Below are 15668 nucleotides of genomic sequence, written 5' to 3' on the forward strand. Positions count from 1 at the left end.
GACTGGGTTATCTCACGTAGGATGATGTTCTCCAGCTCCATCCATCTGTCTAAGAATTTCATGAATTCATTGTTTCTAATGGCTGAATAGTACTCCATTGTGTATATATACTACATTTTTTTTGTATCCATTCCTCTGTTGAGGGACATCTGGGTTCTATTCAGCTTCTTGCTATTATGAATAGGGCTGCTATGAAATTAGTGGAGCATGAATCCTTATTAAATGCTGGGGAATCCTCTGGGTATATATGCCCAGGAGTGGTATAGTGTCCAGAAGTGTCCTGCCCAGTTTTCTGAGGAACTGCCAGACTGATTTCCAGAGTGGATGTACCAGTTTGCAATCCCACCAGCAGTTGAGGAGTGTTCCTCTTTCTCCACAGTCTCACCAATACCTGCTGTCTCCTGAGTTTTTAATCTTAGCCATTCTGACTGGTGTGAGGTGAAATCTCAGGGTTGTTTTGATTTGCATTTCCCTAATGACTAATGATGTTGAACATTTCTTAAGGTGCTTCTCAGCCACCCGAAGTTCTTCAGGTGAAAATTCTTTGTTTAGCTCTGTACCCCATTTTTAATAGGGTTGTTTAGTTTTCTTGGGTCTAACTTCTTGAGTTCTTTCTATATATTGGGTATTATCCCTCTCTCGGGTATAGGGTTGGTAAAGATCTTTTCCCAATTTGTTGGTTGCCAATGCAATCCACTACATAAACAAACTCAAAGAAAAAAGCTACATGGTCATTTCATTAGATGCTGAAAAAGCATATGACAAAATTTAGCATCCTTTCATGCTAAAAGTCTTGGAAAGAACAGGAATTCAGGCCCATAACTAAACATAGTAAAAGCAATATACAGCAAACTGGTAGCCAACATCAAACTAAATGGAGAGAAACTTGAAGCAATCCCACTAAAATCAGGGACTAGACAAGGCTACCCCCTCTCTCTACATCTTTTCAATATAGTACTTGAGGTTCTAGCTAGAGCAATTAGACAACATAAGGAGGTCAAGGGGATACAAATTGGAAAAGAAGAAGTCAAACTATCACTATTTGCAAATGATAGTACACTTAAGTGACCCAAAAAACTCCACCAGAGAACTCCTACAGATGATAAACAATTTCAGCAAAGTGGCTGGTTATAAAAATCAACTCAAGCAAATCAGTAGCCTTCCCAAAGGATAAGCAGGCTGAGAAAGAAATTAGGGAAATGACACCCTTCACAATAGCTACAAACAATATAAAGTATCTTGGTGTTACTCTAATCAAACAAGTGAAAGATCTATATGACAAGAACTTCAGGTCTCTGAAGAAGAAAATTGAAGAAGACCGCAGAAAATGGAAAAATCTTCCATGCTCATGGATTGACAGGATTAATACAGTTAAAATGGCCATCTTGCCAAAAGCAATATACAGATTCAACACAATCCCCATCAAAACCCCAACTGAGTTCTTCATAGAGGTAGAAAGAACAATTCTCAAATTCATCTGGAATAACAAAAAATCCATGATAGCCAAAACTATTCTCAACAGTAAAAGAACTTCTGGGGGAATCAGTATCCCTGACCTCAAGCAATACTACAGAGCAACAGTGTTAAAAAGTGCATGGTATTGGTATAGTAATAGGCAGGTGGATCAATGGAATACGATTGAAGACCCAGAAATGAACCCACACACCTATAGTCACTTGATCTTCGACAAAGGAGCTGAAAACATCCAGTGGAAAAAAATAGCCCTTTCAACAAATGGTGCTGGTTCAACTGGAGGTCAGTATGCAGAAGAATGCGAATTGATCCATTCTTATCTCCTTGTACTAAGCTCAACTCCAAGTGAATCAAGTACCTCCACATAAAGCCAGACATACTGAAACTAATAGAAAAGAAACTGGGGAAGACCCATGAGGACATGGGCACAAGTTGAAAGTTCCTGAACAGAACACCAATAGCTTATGCTCTAAGATCAAGAATTGACAAATGGGACCTAATAAAATTACAAAGTTTCTGTAAGGCAAAGAACACCGTCAAAAGGACAAAATGGCAACCTTTCTTTAATTTTTAAGTATTTCTGTAAGTATTACCTTTCTGTTCCCTTTACTTGGTTTGTAACAATCACTAAGGTTTGTAACGATCAAAGTTGATAAGGTTTCCATTCTTTCAATTATTTCAGAATTTTTAATCAATTGATTTGCATCTGCCACCTTGACCTATGGTCCAATCAAATGGAAGAAATGAGCATTACTGGCTTTCCCACTGCAGCCTCCACTACAGTCCTGGTAAACATGAATAGTTTTCAAATTGTCAGATCAACTCAAATGTCAATTTATTCCTAACTTCATTGATTCACTTAAATTCATTTAATAGCATATCCTCCAACTTTCTGAAGAGGAAATAAGGGATGTTCTAGGTGCATTGGTGAGCATACTGGATGTTGTTGGGTCCTAATAATCCAGGAAATCATATAATCTGTTTAATGGTAATTCAAATTTAAACCACTGTGTATCATTTTTCTCTAAAATAATTTTTATAAGCTCTTTTTCATCATTTTTTTTAATTTTTCTTCTTCTTGGTAGTATCAGAGTCCCTCCTATAAATGAATGGAGCAGAATCATGCTGGAGCAGTTAACAGAATATACTGTGGGTCCATCCCTTCAGTCTTCCCCTTTGTGTAGTACTCTCTGTACGACTGTTTCATTTAGGAGGGACCAAATTATTTTCTGCTGTCATTATAACCATCTAGATATTCAAACTTCTGTCATCTGGACACAATCTTAGATTAAAAGGGATGAATATAAGCAGGGTGGAAGCCAGGGCTATGGTATTTTGTTAAGGATTACCAAGTGATAAAGCATTCTCAGGTATGCAACAACTATTTAAATAAGGGCTTGCTGCCTCCTTCAATTCTTCCTGTGGGGTTTTGTTAGCTGTTTTGTTGTGGTTTCTGGTAGATTCAAATAGGGTAGAGATTGAAGTGCAGACACATGTAATGTATCATTGTTGGTAATAGGTTTTTCATTTGCTTTAAAACAAGAGAAGACCTTGCTTGATTCATGTCTGAGATAAGAAGTGGTCAGCTCTGGGTTATCCCCCATCATAGCAATATCCCAGAATCCAGCTGCTGTGATGGGAGCTCTGACCATTTACTGTTGATTTCAAGAAGGCTTGGGAATCTCAGAGACCTAATCTGCAGTCTCCCTGCATCCCTGCCTTGTCTCCCTGCTTTGCCTTACACCCCTGGGGTCCTGCTTGCTCTTGCAGGCAAACAATGGGAATGAGTGCAAGAAGAGCTAGTTACATATTTCCACTGGTTTTGTTACTTGATGAAACTGAAAACTTTGATGCCTTAGATATCAGTGAGTGTTCTTGTTGGGAGGCAGGGGTGCTGGTCTGACCATGCACTTTGGTCATCAAGTTAATCAATGAGCCTCTGTGAAATGCAGCACAGAATAAAGACATCATCTCCATGGTGTTTGAGTTCTTCCAAACAACAAATCCTGCAATCCTTTTGTATCACTTTTTAAGAAAAAACAATTGTAACGTGCTCTTTGGAGGAATTAAATAAGACCAATTATATACAGCAGGAATGAAGTCCAAATAAGCTAGCTGTTCTAGTTATGACTAAAACCTTCAGTTGAGGAGAGTTCTGTACTCTCATTATAAAGAAAATGGCATATTTCTCTATAAATGTGGCATTTGAGGAAAGTGGGCCATGTAGCTGACATAAATAATTTTGCATCATTGTTGCATTTAGAAAATTGCATTCTCTGAAATCTCCCTATTTTGGGAATGTATTTGGTAGGTAAACTGTCACCCACCATTTTCTTAGCCTCAGTCAAGAAACATACTGCCTGGGCAATTAGAGAATTACACACTTTAAAGGATTAAAGTTGATTTAACAAAAGTCACCTCCTTCTGAAAACCATGCTTATTTCCTTTTTCCTACAGACTGTTTTACAAACAGCATAATTTCTAAGCAATATAAAGAGATCTGTGAATTTAATCTCACCTGAACTATGTTGGCATTATTTCTGCAGGGATTTTTTTTGAGGAATTTGTCTCAATTTATTCTCTAGATATCATAACTTACTGCACGACTGTGTTGCTAAGACAGAATACTACTGCCAGGGTAATTGATAATGAACAGACAGACTCTATTGGTTCCTAACTCTAGAGCAGTGGATCTGAACCTGAAGGTCAGGACCCCTTTCAGTGAAGCAAATCAGATATTCTGCATATGAGATACTTGCATTCCTATTCATAACAGGAGCAAAATTACAGTTATGAAGTAGCAACAAAAATAATTTTATGAGTAGGGGTCACCACAACATGAGGAACTGTGTTAAAGGGTCACAGCATTAGGAGGGTTGAGAGGCACTGTTCTGGAGGCTGGGAAGCTCAGATCTGTGAGAGAATCAGCAAATCCTGAGGCCTGTATGCAGTGCACTAAATGGCAGAAGGCACCATGGCAGAGGGAAAAGTGAGGGAGAAAAAAAGAGAGGGAGAGGAAAAGGGGAGACTGAACTGGCCCTTTAATCAAGAACCCACTCTAGAGTAAACCAACCCTCTCTCTGGATCATAGCTTCAGTACAGTCTTGAGGTCTGAGTCCCTATGGCCCCAACCATTCTCATAAAGGTTTCACCTTTTCATATTGTCCCAGTGTGAATAAATTCCAGTAAGAGCCTTAGATGAAAAAGTAATAGCATAAGGCAAACAAGAAATAGGCTAGAAAGTAGAAAATAATTACTGAAGACTCCCTTTGTCCCTCTACCCAAGAAGACTTTGGGTTTGATTATAATATAATAAATATAACATAACATGATATAACAAACATAACATAACATAACATAATATAATATTGTAATTCAGGCTTCTCAAATTTTGTGGGTTAGGGATATATCATGTGTATCTATTACCAATACAAGGGTGATTACTATTTTATTATTACATTATTTATTGTTTTTTGTTTGGTTTGGTTTTGGGTTTTTTTTTTTTTTTTTGGCTTTTCAAGGCAGGGTTTCTCTGTGTAGCCCTGGATGTCTTGGAACTCACTCTGTAGACCAGGCTGGCCTCGAACTCAGAAATCTACCTGCCTCTGCCTCCCAAGTGCTGGGATTACAGGCGTGTGCCACCACGCCCATCTTTATTGTTTTAACAAGTTTATTACTTTAACACTTTTCAATGGAGTGATGTTTGGGAGATGGACTAGGGAAGGGCTCTAGAAACTAGAGACTAACTCTAAGAACTGACATATATCTGGCTGAAGGCTCCCATCCCTGTCTTAAAAGATCACCTCAACTTATTGATCATTAAATCCCACTGCATGGAAGGCCACTTTGCCCTTCCTTTTGTGACATAGGCATCTGTTAACAGTTAATCTTATCTAAACAGTAAGGTGATCCATCTCTATGCTCAACAAAGTTTGAACATCCTTACATTACTTTGAGAAGTTTTATCTTGAAAACTGAATTGGAATAGCAAAAGAAAAACACATTAAATCTGACAAAAATATTCATTTCCAGAAAAAAGTGCAGAAGATTTATGAACCTTATCTTCACTGGTTATTGAAATTCTTATTTGTTTTGTCCTTTGGGCATAGAGTTATTTGAACTAAAAATAACTTATTAATTTAGAGGATTCCAATTATAAGCTTTTAGAATATATCTACTCTACAGTTTACTAACTTTAATGATTGATACATCTTCCCCAAACCTGCTTTAGTAATGACTACTTAAACCTAGGACCTGACACAGTTAAAGGAAAAATTAAACCAATTTTATTTATTTAGAAGGACCATGATCTACAAAAACATTTTTTCTGTAAGTGTAGTGGACAAAATCTAGACACAAGATGTTCAATTTAACATGGTCAAAAGCCATTGTGATTGTGTGTATGTAGAGTGGGGTGAGGTTACACATATGTACAATCTTGGTAACTATGGAAACAAACAAAATAGACTGAATTGGGGAAATCTTTGTTTACACAGTGGATAAAGGAGGAGGAACTTGCCCTAAATAAGGAAGTTGCAAATGAAAGTGAAGATATTTTGAAGAAAACCAAAAATTGAGCCAGAAATGAACTGACTGAGATTGTTTTATATATATATATATATATGTATATATATATATATACATATATATATATGTATGCATATATATACATGTAAACATGTAATGCATGTGATTATAAAACTATGCCTTGGGTTTTCTAGTCTTTACATAAAACATATTTACCTCTATGTTTTATTCTCAGGGAGGCTTAGAGCCAAATTTTTAGAGCTAGTTCCTCTTGCAATTGTCAAACTCTTTAATATAAACAGCTCTAAAGATGATTCAAGACCCAACCTCCCAGTGGCTAGCATCTAGCTTCCATTTGCCCATCAAACTCTTTGATTTAATCATGTATTTAATCTCATGTTTTGAAATGTTTGAAATCATCAACACAAACAATTAAGGATAAATAATGTGTACCTTTGTGTGCATGTATCTAAATATACCATATAAGACTTCTAATCAGCAATAAATATCATACTTGCCTTTTCTGTATGCATATTATATATTCTTCTAATATTGAGTCATTGTTTCTTCCTGATCCAAGGAAGAACTATCTAGATCTTAGGAGGATACATCACCTTCATGTATATCCATAGCCTCTGAGTCTTCTTTGGGGCCACCACAAAGCCAAGATAGGTAAAGCCTCATACAGAGTCTTGCAGAGTAGACACTGAGTGAAGGTTATGAATGTCATAGCTTTTTGGGGGGACATGATCCCCAGGCAGTACAGTGAGGGACAGGGAAGGAAGAGAAGTGAGACTATACAGTCATGGTGGAACATATGGGCAGTGTTCATGATATTCATTAGAGGTGACTTTTCCAATACTTCCCACTTGTCACTGATTGAAGGCTATCACTGAACACTGTGTTTTCAGTGCTTATAGTCTGCCTTTGGGGCTTGGGGAAAGTCTGATCTCACTGCCACATCTGAGTCTAAGGTTTTGGTAGGAAAAGCCAGTGCCTAGGGAATATGGCATCATCTATGAGTACTATAGAGACAATGACAGGGATTAGGAATTGGAAGAGTCATATTTTCCCTCACATTAATCCTTAGCATGATTTGGTCACCTGCATTAGTTAGCTTTGCTTGGATAAGAGACAGGAATAAAGGTTTTAAAAGGACAATACTATTCTGCTGTGGCTTTCTTAATTATAAACTATATTTTAGGCTCATTAACATATTCATATTTTCATGTAATAAATATATTTCAAAATCAAACATAAATGCCATTTAGACTTTTGCTATGACATAGTCCTATAGCATCTTTGAGACATGGTCTCATGTAGATCAGGATGGCTTCAAACTCATCATATAACTGAGGATGATCGTGAACTTAGGATCCTCCTGCCTCTACCTCCTAAGTTCTGGGATCACAGGCATGCACAACTATACCCATGATGGGCTAGCACTCTACAAACTGAGCTCCCATCCTAGCCCTGCATATAACTTACTTTTATTTTTGTGTGCAGTGTCCGATATTGTTAAACATTGTATAAACCAGAGAGTCAGCTAAATTCCATCTGGTTTCTGTAACACTTTGTTTGTATTTGCCCCTTCTCTTCTAATACAAACTTCAGGCTAACTTTCCTTCAGGCCTTCTGCCCTGATCCCTTTGTATCTCCAATGCTGAGCTGCTGTCAAACTTGTGGGAAATAAAAGATTTTTTTTTTTTTTTTACAAATGCCAAGCAAAGATCACAGACACAAACCTAGTTTAAAATTACAAAATCGATATTTTTTAAAAAGGGATGAAAAACCCCAGGAAACCTCCAGGTTGTCTAAAAAGTCCTCAGTTCAAAGGTAGTGATTCGGGGATGATTCGGAGGATCTGAGTGTCAATAGAATCTGAGGTTGATAGGGAATGAACGATCTTTTTCATGGTGGTTTGGGACTCTTTGACTTATGACCATTGTACAAGGTGAAACTGTGTGTGTGTGGGGGGGGGCTAATGAAAGAGTGTGTGCAAAGGAAAATCATTCACCTTATCCCCCTCTAAGGCATACTCCTTATTTTTCTGGAAGAAAATAAATACACAAATAAACTTGATTATAGAAATCTCAGAGGCTCAAAGATTCTATTTGAATACAGAGCTAAACGTGTAGGAACTAACATGACAGTTGAACATAGGAACTACTGGGTTATACACGTTGAGGATATTTGCATGTGTTCTTCAAGATTCTGCAGAAAGCAAGTGTTGGAGTATGGATGGTGTGGAAGCTCTGGAACCAATACAATGCAAGGCTAACTGAACTATTCTAAGAAAATATATTGATGTGTCTTAGTCAGGGTTTCTATTCCTGCACAAACATCATGACCAAGAAGCAAGTTGGGGAGCAAAGCGTTTATTCAGCTTACACTTCAACACTATTGTTCATCACCAATGCAAGTCAGAACTGGAATTCAAGCCAGTCAGAAAGCAGAAGCTGGTGCAGAGGCCATGGAGGGATGTTTCTTACTGCCTTGCTACCCCTGGCTTGCTCAGCCTGCTCTCTTATAGAACCCAAGAATACCAGCCCAGGGATGGTATCACCTACAAGGGTCCCTCCCCCCTTGATCACTAACTGAAAAAATGCCCCACATCTGGATTTCATGGAGGCACTTCCCCAACTGAAGCTCCTTTCTCTGTGATAACTCTAGCCTGTGTCAAGTTGGCACACAAAACCAGCCAGTACATGATGTCTCTTCATATAGAGTTGGCCCAATTTTGTCTTGTGCCAGATGGAATAGTCTAATAAAGACTTCTTGTGTCAGAATTATATCTTCCTCCAATCTGTTAAAATCATTCTATGAGCCAACAGTCTACCATGCTAGTAGCACCTGAAGAATTACCTCAGTTTCTGTTCTCCAGGCAATTCTCTTGTTCTTGTAGAATTTTAAGCCCTACTCCAAGTGATTGGTATTTTGCCTTTGACTCTCCAGAAACCCAAGCTTTCCCCATAACTATCAACCTATTTCTCAATGGGAATATTGTCAGGAGGCCGGCACCAGTGTCTGGAGGATTGCTGACATTGGGTCAGTCCTTGAATGTGGTCTCAGGGCCCCAGCATCTTTGCCCTCACAGTTTTCCAAGGATCAGTCCCAGCAAACCAGTAGCTCAGACATCTTTGTAGTCCTGTCTCTTTCTTTCAGGTTCTCAGCTCAACACATTTACGCCAGAGGCTCCTAAGATGGGAATAGAGCTGTGTGATTGGCCCAGGGTGAAAATGCTGATTGTGAAGATCCTGGGACAAGTCAGTCTGTTTTGTTTGTTTATTTGTTTTATTTTGTTTGGGGGCATTTTCTTTTTATTATTAATTACTTCTTTACTCACTTTATATCCTAATATTAGCCCCCCTCTCCTCTCAGTACCTGCTCATACAGATCCTCCCTCCATTCCTTCTTCCCCATCTCCTCGAAGAAGGGGTGGTTTCCTTTGTGCTCTCCTGGGTACTCCCCTTCCAGGCACATCAGTGAGCATGTGCTGGACCTAGGCCCCCCTGCACATACATATCAGAAGTACAGCTTAGTTTTCATGCAGGTCCCCCAACAAGTGAAGCAGAGGCTATTCCCAAGCCTGTTGCCTGCATGTGAGGCTCTTCCCCTACCTGATCACCTTATCTGGCTCCATGGAAGAGGAGGTGTCAGGTCCCTCTGTTTGTAAGCAGGGGTACATACAGAGCATTGTACTCTAATGCATACTTTCAGCCCAGACCAAACATAGTCATATTTGTTCTTTCTCTATTATTTTTCAATGTGGATACCAACAGATCATACTTAAGTGAAACCCACACTGTAGTCCTAGTGGGTGGATTGTACTGCGCAAAGCACAAGGAAACCCCCACGAGGTGACTCAGAACAAGTTACAGGAAGGGACTGCATCACCAGCCTGATAGGGAGAAAAATAAGAGAGCTACCCTAAAGGGTAACTGAGAATGGAGCCTCTACAGTGGCACTGGCTCAATGTCACTCAAATTAATGGATTTTTAGTAATTTTTAAAAGTTTTCCAGTAATTCTGGTTCAGGAGCACAAGGTAAGGGAAACATAAAATGAATTCATTTAAATCTTGGAAGTATCAAAAAAATGAAAGAAGGAATATTGGATTCTCTCTCTCTCTCTCTATCTAGATAGATAGATAGATAGATAGATAGATAGATAGATAGATAGATAGATAGTGTGTTCATGAAGGATTGTGCCTGCTGCCCTCCTTGCTCATGATGGGGAGTGTTCAGTTTATTATAAGATGTGATCTCTTTCAAAGCATTTTACCATGTGACAAAAATAGATGACCTCAATTATGTAAAAGAAAAGCTGAAATGTAGCAAAGCTACAAGTGACTTGCTTTAATAGAACAACAAAGTGGGTCTTTTTGTAAACTCTGGATTCACTACATTTTCAACGCTTTCTATATTCACTCTATTTACTATAATAGCATCTTTTGCACCCAACATTTTAGAACTTCCAGCTAATAGATACCTTCTAGATCTTGATCCAATACTCCTCAGCCAGAGCACTTACCAATCATTACAGTGCTAACAATTCCCTGGCCTAGACTCCTGTCTGTCTCTCTTAGAGGAGGAGAGGTTTACACTACTTTCCTCATACTCATACTCAGTGTTGGAGATTGGAATTCACACAGCAATTCTGCTCCTCAAGGAATTCTTTACTGGCCCTCTCCCCTTCCCCTGGGAAAAAATGGACATTAGCCTTTTGAAGCCATGTTTTCTAGTACGTGGTAAAACTATATCATATTCCAATACACAAAGGCTAAGAAACCATTTCTTCCCTGTATTTGGAAAGTAGATCCTACACCATATCCTTCATCAGCCCTGACCCTCACAGGCCCTGCCACAGGTTGCTCCTGACAGGCCTAGTCACATGTTGTTCCTCACAAACCCTGCCACATCATGCATGCTTAGTAGCTCGGCCGGTTGCTGAGTGAAATCCTAGGTAGGATTTGGCCGGGGGGAGGGGGGGGGAAGTAGGGGTTCTATTTATGTAGCATGGAATAAAGAAACATTTCACAAAGATACAGTGCAATTTAAGGGAGGGGAAGTTCTCAAACATTTACCCAGCTTTTGCTAAACATGAATTTGGTTCCTGTTTTGTTTTTGATTCCTTTTTAAGTCTTTATTCAGGAGAAGCTCAGAAGTACATGCGCAGATGGAGCTGTTCCAGTTCCCTAAATCCATGCCTCCAGGCTTTTAAAAAATATAGTCTGTAGTTGCAAGGCATTGGGGTGGGGCATAGTGGGGCATTCAGCCTTTAATCCAGTGGTCAGGACCAAAGGCAAGGGAATCTCTCTGTGTTTGAGGCTAGCCTAGACTTCATAATGATTTAAATGCCAGCCAAGGCTATATAATGGGATCCTTTCCCCTCCCCTCCCATCCCCCCCAAAATGTCTTCAGATCCATGAGCTAATATAGGCTCAACTACTGGGGTCCTTGTTATAGCCATGATTATTGGCTTAGCTGTGATTGGACTGTTGATCCATGGTCAAGGTTACTGAGCTACTTCAGAGTCTCTGGCTCACCCAAAGAGAAATTATTTGTCAATCACTACTTTGTTTATTATTATTTAAAAGTCTTAAGACAAAAGTGGTCATGTAACATGATAGTAAATTTGTTTGGGAACCTAAGCAATTCATTCATTCTAATACATTAAATCCAAAGATAGTTATTAGAAGAATTGTGTTAGGAAAGAAACTGATATCACATAAAGGTCAAGGTAACAGTGATATCCTAGGTGGAAGGCATATGCTATGAAGTCAAGACTGAGAAATACTGTTAAGTGTCAAATGTTCACTATTTATGTCTAGGACAGTCAGAATGAATTCTTCATGGATGGAGAAGGAAGGCCAGTGAACAGACATGTCAAGAAAGAAATATGCCATTCTTATCCCAGACAGATGAGTTTACATTTAGAATCTTCTCTCTCTCTCTCTCTCTCTCTCTCTCTCTCTCTCTCTCTCTCTCTCTCTCTCTCTCTCCCATTCTAACATGTCTCACTCTGGACTGAACAAGGCATAGTCACCCCTTAAAATTAGTTCAACTCAAGTCTAAGCATAACCCTTAAAGTCTTAGAATGAAGATAATGTTTATTGAGACTCAGACTAACCAGACTTATTTTTTGATATTTCAAATAAAGTACACAAGCCTTGTTAAAAAACAGGCCTGTCTTTGTTTTTATCACAGCGACAGGAGAAATGGTTCACAAGTGAGAAGAACTTGCTGCTTTTGCAGAGGACCATGTTCCCAACACATGCATGACAACTGGCTGGAGTTCTAGTTGCAGAGCCTCAGAAGCCTTCTTTAGGTCTATAGAAATGTGGTGGGTATGTGGTATACATAAATAAATGCAGCCAGCCAGACACACACACACACACACACACACATATATATATATACATATGGGCTGAGTCACATGTACATATATATATATATATATATATATATATAAAGAGACTCTAAAAATTCTTGAGACATGAAATACATATTAATGTTAAGCTTAATGTATACATATACAGAATAACACTTCTGAATGTTTTAATTGTATAGTTAAAAATTCAGTTGCACTGCAAGGTTATAGAATGCAAGGGAGTTTGTCTTGGGCACGTGATCTGGCAATAGAATACAAATAACTGTTTCAACAGATGTATCTGTGAGAATATGCCACTAAATGTAAACATAGCTTATACGTAAAAGTGTCAAAATATCTGCAGAAACTCATGCAAACAACACTCAGCTCAGAATGTACATATACACATGTACAGACATATATTCTTTCAGCTGAACATATTAGTTTTAACATTTATATGTGAAGAAATAAGACCAGTGCATATAGGATCTATTTATGAAACCACTTCAGCAATGTCTCTTTCAAACTCCATTTTGAGATCCCAGAATACATGCCCTTTCTTGTTACAGCTGAAGCCCCAGCCAATTTTGCAAATGGTCTTGGAAAATTGCCCTCGGAATTGACTGTCTCTGGGGAAGGCTTACTCGTAGAGAAAGCAGAGACACAGGGGAGTTTCCAAAACCCAGAAAAAGGCAAAGGAGAAGCAGAAGGGTAACTTGGAACAGGTGGCATCAATTTATCTTTGACCAGTAATTCTATTCATTATTAGCAACTGTTTCCACTTATGTCAAGAACAGTGTTGTATTAATCCAATTTAACTCACAAAAATTGACAAAGGTTTAGGGTCTATATTCCAGGAAGTCCACTGTAAGGAATTTATTCACACTTAAGAACAAAGATCTTCTATTTTAGAATCTTAATGTAATTGAGTGTAACTCACCAAATCTCTGAAGGTCTCTAATATACCATCTCCCATACCCCATCTCCGAGACGTATTGCTGGACACAGATTGAGTGTAACTCACCAAATCTCTGAAGGTCTCTAATATACCATCTCCCATACTTCACGTTCCACTTTATTGTTCTATTTAGAGGATAAAAAAGTTGCCTAGTCACTATACAAATGGAAAACCAGAGAACTGAGTGATTACTAATTTTCCAGATATAAGGAAGAACTTGTTCAACTGAAAATAAGACAGAAAAGAATTTTAAGAAGGTTAAATAATTGTAAACTGATCCCAAGAGTTGGGCATGTCTTCAGTGCAAAGAGGGACTTGAAATAAACCATCTAGTGTAATAAGATTAGCGATACAGACTTTGAGGGGTTTGTTCTGGGGGAGCATGATTTCATTACTAGAGAAAGATTATCTGGGAATATATAAAGGAAATAATAGAGAATTGCTCTGCTCAACAAACTTTATTCCAAATTGTTTTCAATGTAATGCATCCAAAGGTCAAGTAAAATATTCTCTAATGGCCTTATAATTTAAACGGACATTGACTTCCATTAGTAAATACATTTGCATAAAAGGATCTGAATTATTCCTTTAAAAAGGAGTAAAAACGATGAATAACAAAACCCAGCATGTTTCAAATTTACTGTTATCAGCTGAAGGTCCTCAACCATCAAAGTCTCACCCGTGTGTGGCATTAGAAAAAAATGAACAAATATGACCCACATATTTAAAAAGGTAGTGTAAATCAACAGGAATAAAAAAATAGAGAAAATAAGAGTAAGCAGATAGAAACAAAAGAATCATAACAAAATCAACCCTCTGTCTATGTTGTGTGTCATAGGTGAAAGAATGAAACTAGGTGATTAATTAGCTAGTTAATTAATTAATGATTATGTATGGAGCAATTCAAAGTTATATAGCATCAGATATTAAATAAAAATTTTATTTTATCTAGCTTTGAAACCTATTAGCTAGAATAATGACAGTCCTGGAAAGATATGCCTACTAGTTCAATAATAGCATGAACGCTATTGGAGAAACCAACCATTTTCTGATTAACTCTAAGGTCAGATCCACACCCTGAAACCCATCCATGGCACTTTTATGGGAGCAAATCTTGTGCCTTCATAGACCATGGGCTCTAGGGGAGAATCCACTATTACTATTCTGCTAAATGGACACAGTATTTAAATGACTACTCAAGACTTATTGCTGGACACAGATTAGTATAATTCTCAACTCTTATCAGAGAAGCCTCCTCTTGCAGTATTTGGCCAGCACAAATTGAATTTGATGGGTGTTAAAAACAACAAGAGAGAAAAATAAAAACAGGAAGTTGGGTGAGTAGACGATTTTGTGGAAGCATGGTCATGAGCAAAATGCATTGTACAAAATTCTCAAAGAATTAAAAAATGATGGTTTTAAAATTATATTTAAATTTTAATTAAATAGCCACATATAGAAACTTGGGAACATTAACTCAATAACACATGTTTTATTCATACACATTTATAAAAAACAGAACTAATTCTGAGCTAGGTCAGCATTAGAGACCAAAAAATATCAAAAGATGACATCATTTAAATTTGTTATCAGATCATTATGTCACTATGTTAGAAATCAATACAAATATTAAAAAATGATAATGTCTGAAAATAGAAAGCTATGTCACTTGTGGGTCAAAGAAGAGACCATAATAAGAATCAGAAAGCCCTGTAAATGAGCTAAGAGCTGCTAAGACAAATGGAACTCAGAGTCAAATTTATAGGAAAAGCTTGGCTTTCTGTCCTGTCATATTGTTTTCCAAATGAGCCGGCATATAAATTAGAAGTTTTATGTATATTTGCAAGTTGGTGTTCAATGTGAAAACTTCATGTGACAAATAAACCCAATGGAAGTTGGAGGAAAGTCATTGTGAGAGAAAAACATAATAAAGCATTTAAAACATACAGGGAACTAACAGGAATAAAATCTAGCTTTCTAAAATTTAGACACAGCCCAGGGACAAACTATAAACCGAGGGGTGGGACATGGGGAATGGAATAGACAAGGTATATGATGGAATAGACTAGGTATATGATAAGGAACGAAACTGGAGTTTGGGGGAGAGGGTGAAAGTGAGAGAGTGTGAGATTTTAGTAATTTTAGAAATAATTTGAATGTTTATTCACTTTTTATTCTTCAAATATTCCATTCATATATATAATGCATCTTCATCATGTTCACCTTGCCCCCTCCTTGAAACTCTCCAAAATCCCCTCTTCTCCCTCTAGCTGCATGGCCATGAAATAAATATATGTATGTATATATGTATGTGAGTATGTAAGTGTGTAAGTACATACT

Source organism: Apodemus sylvaticus, chromosome 5, assembly GCF_947179515.1.
Source record: "Apodemus sylvaticus chromosome 5, mApoSyl1.1, whole genome shotgun sequence".
In the NCBI taxonomy this organism is placed as follows: Eukaryota; Metazoa; Chordata; class Mammalia; order Rodentia; family Muridae; genus Apodemus; species Apodemus sylvaticus.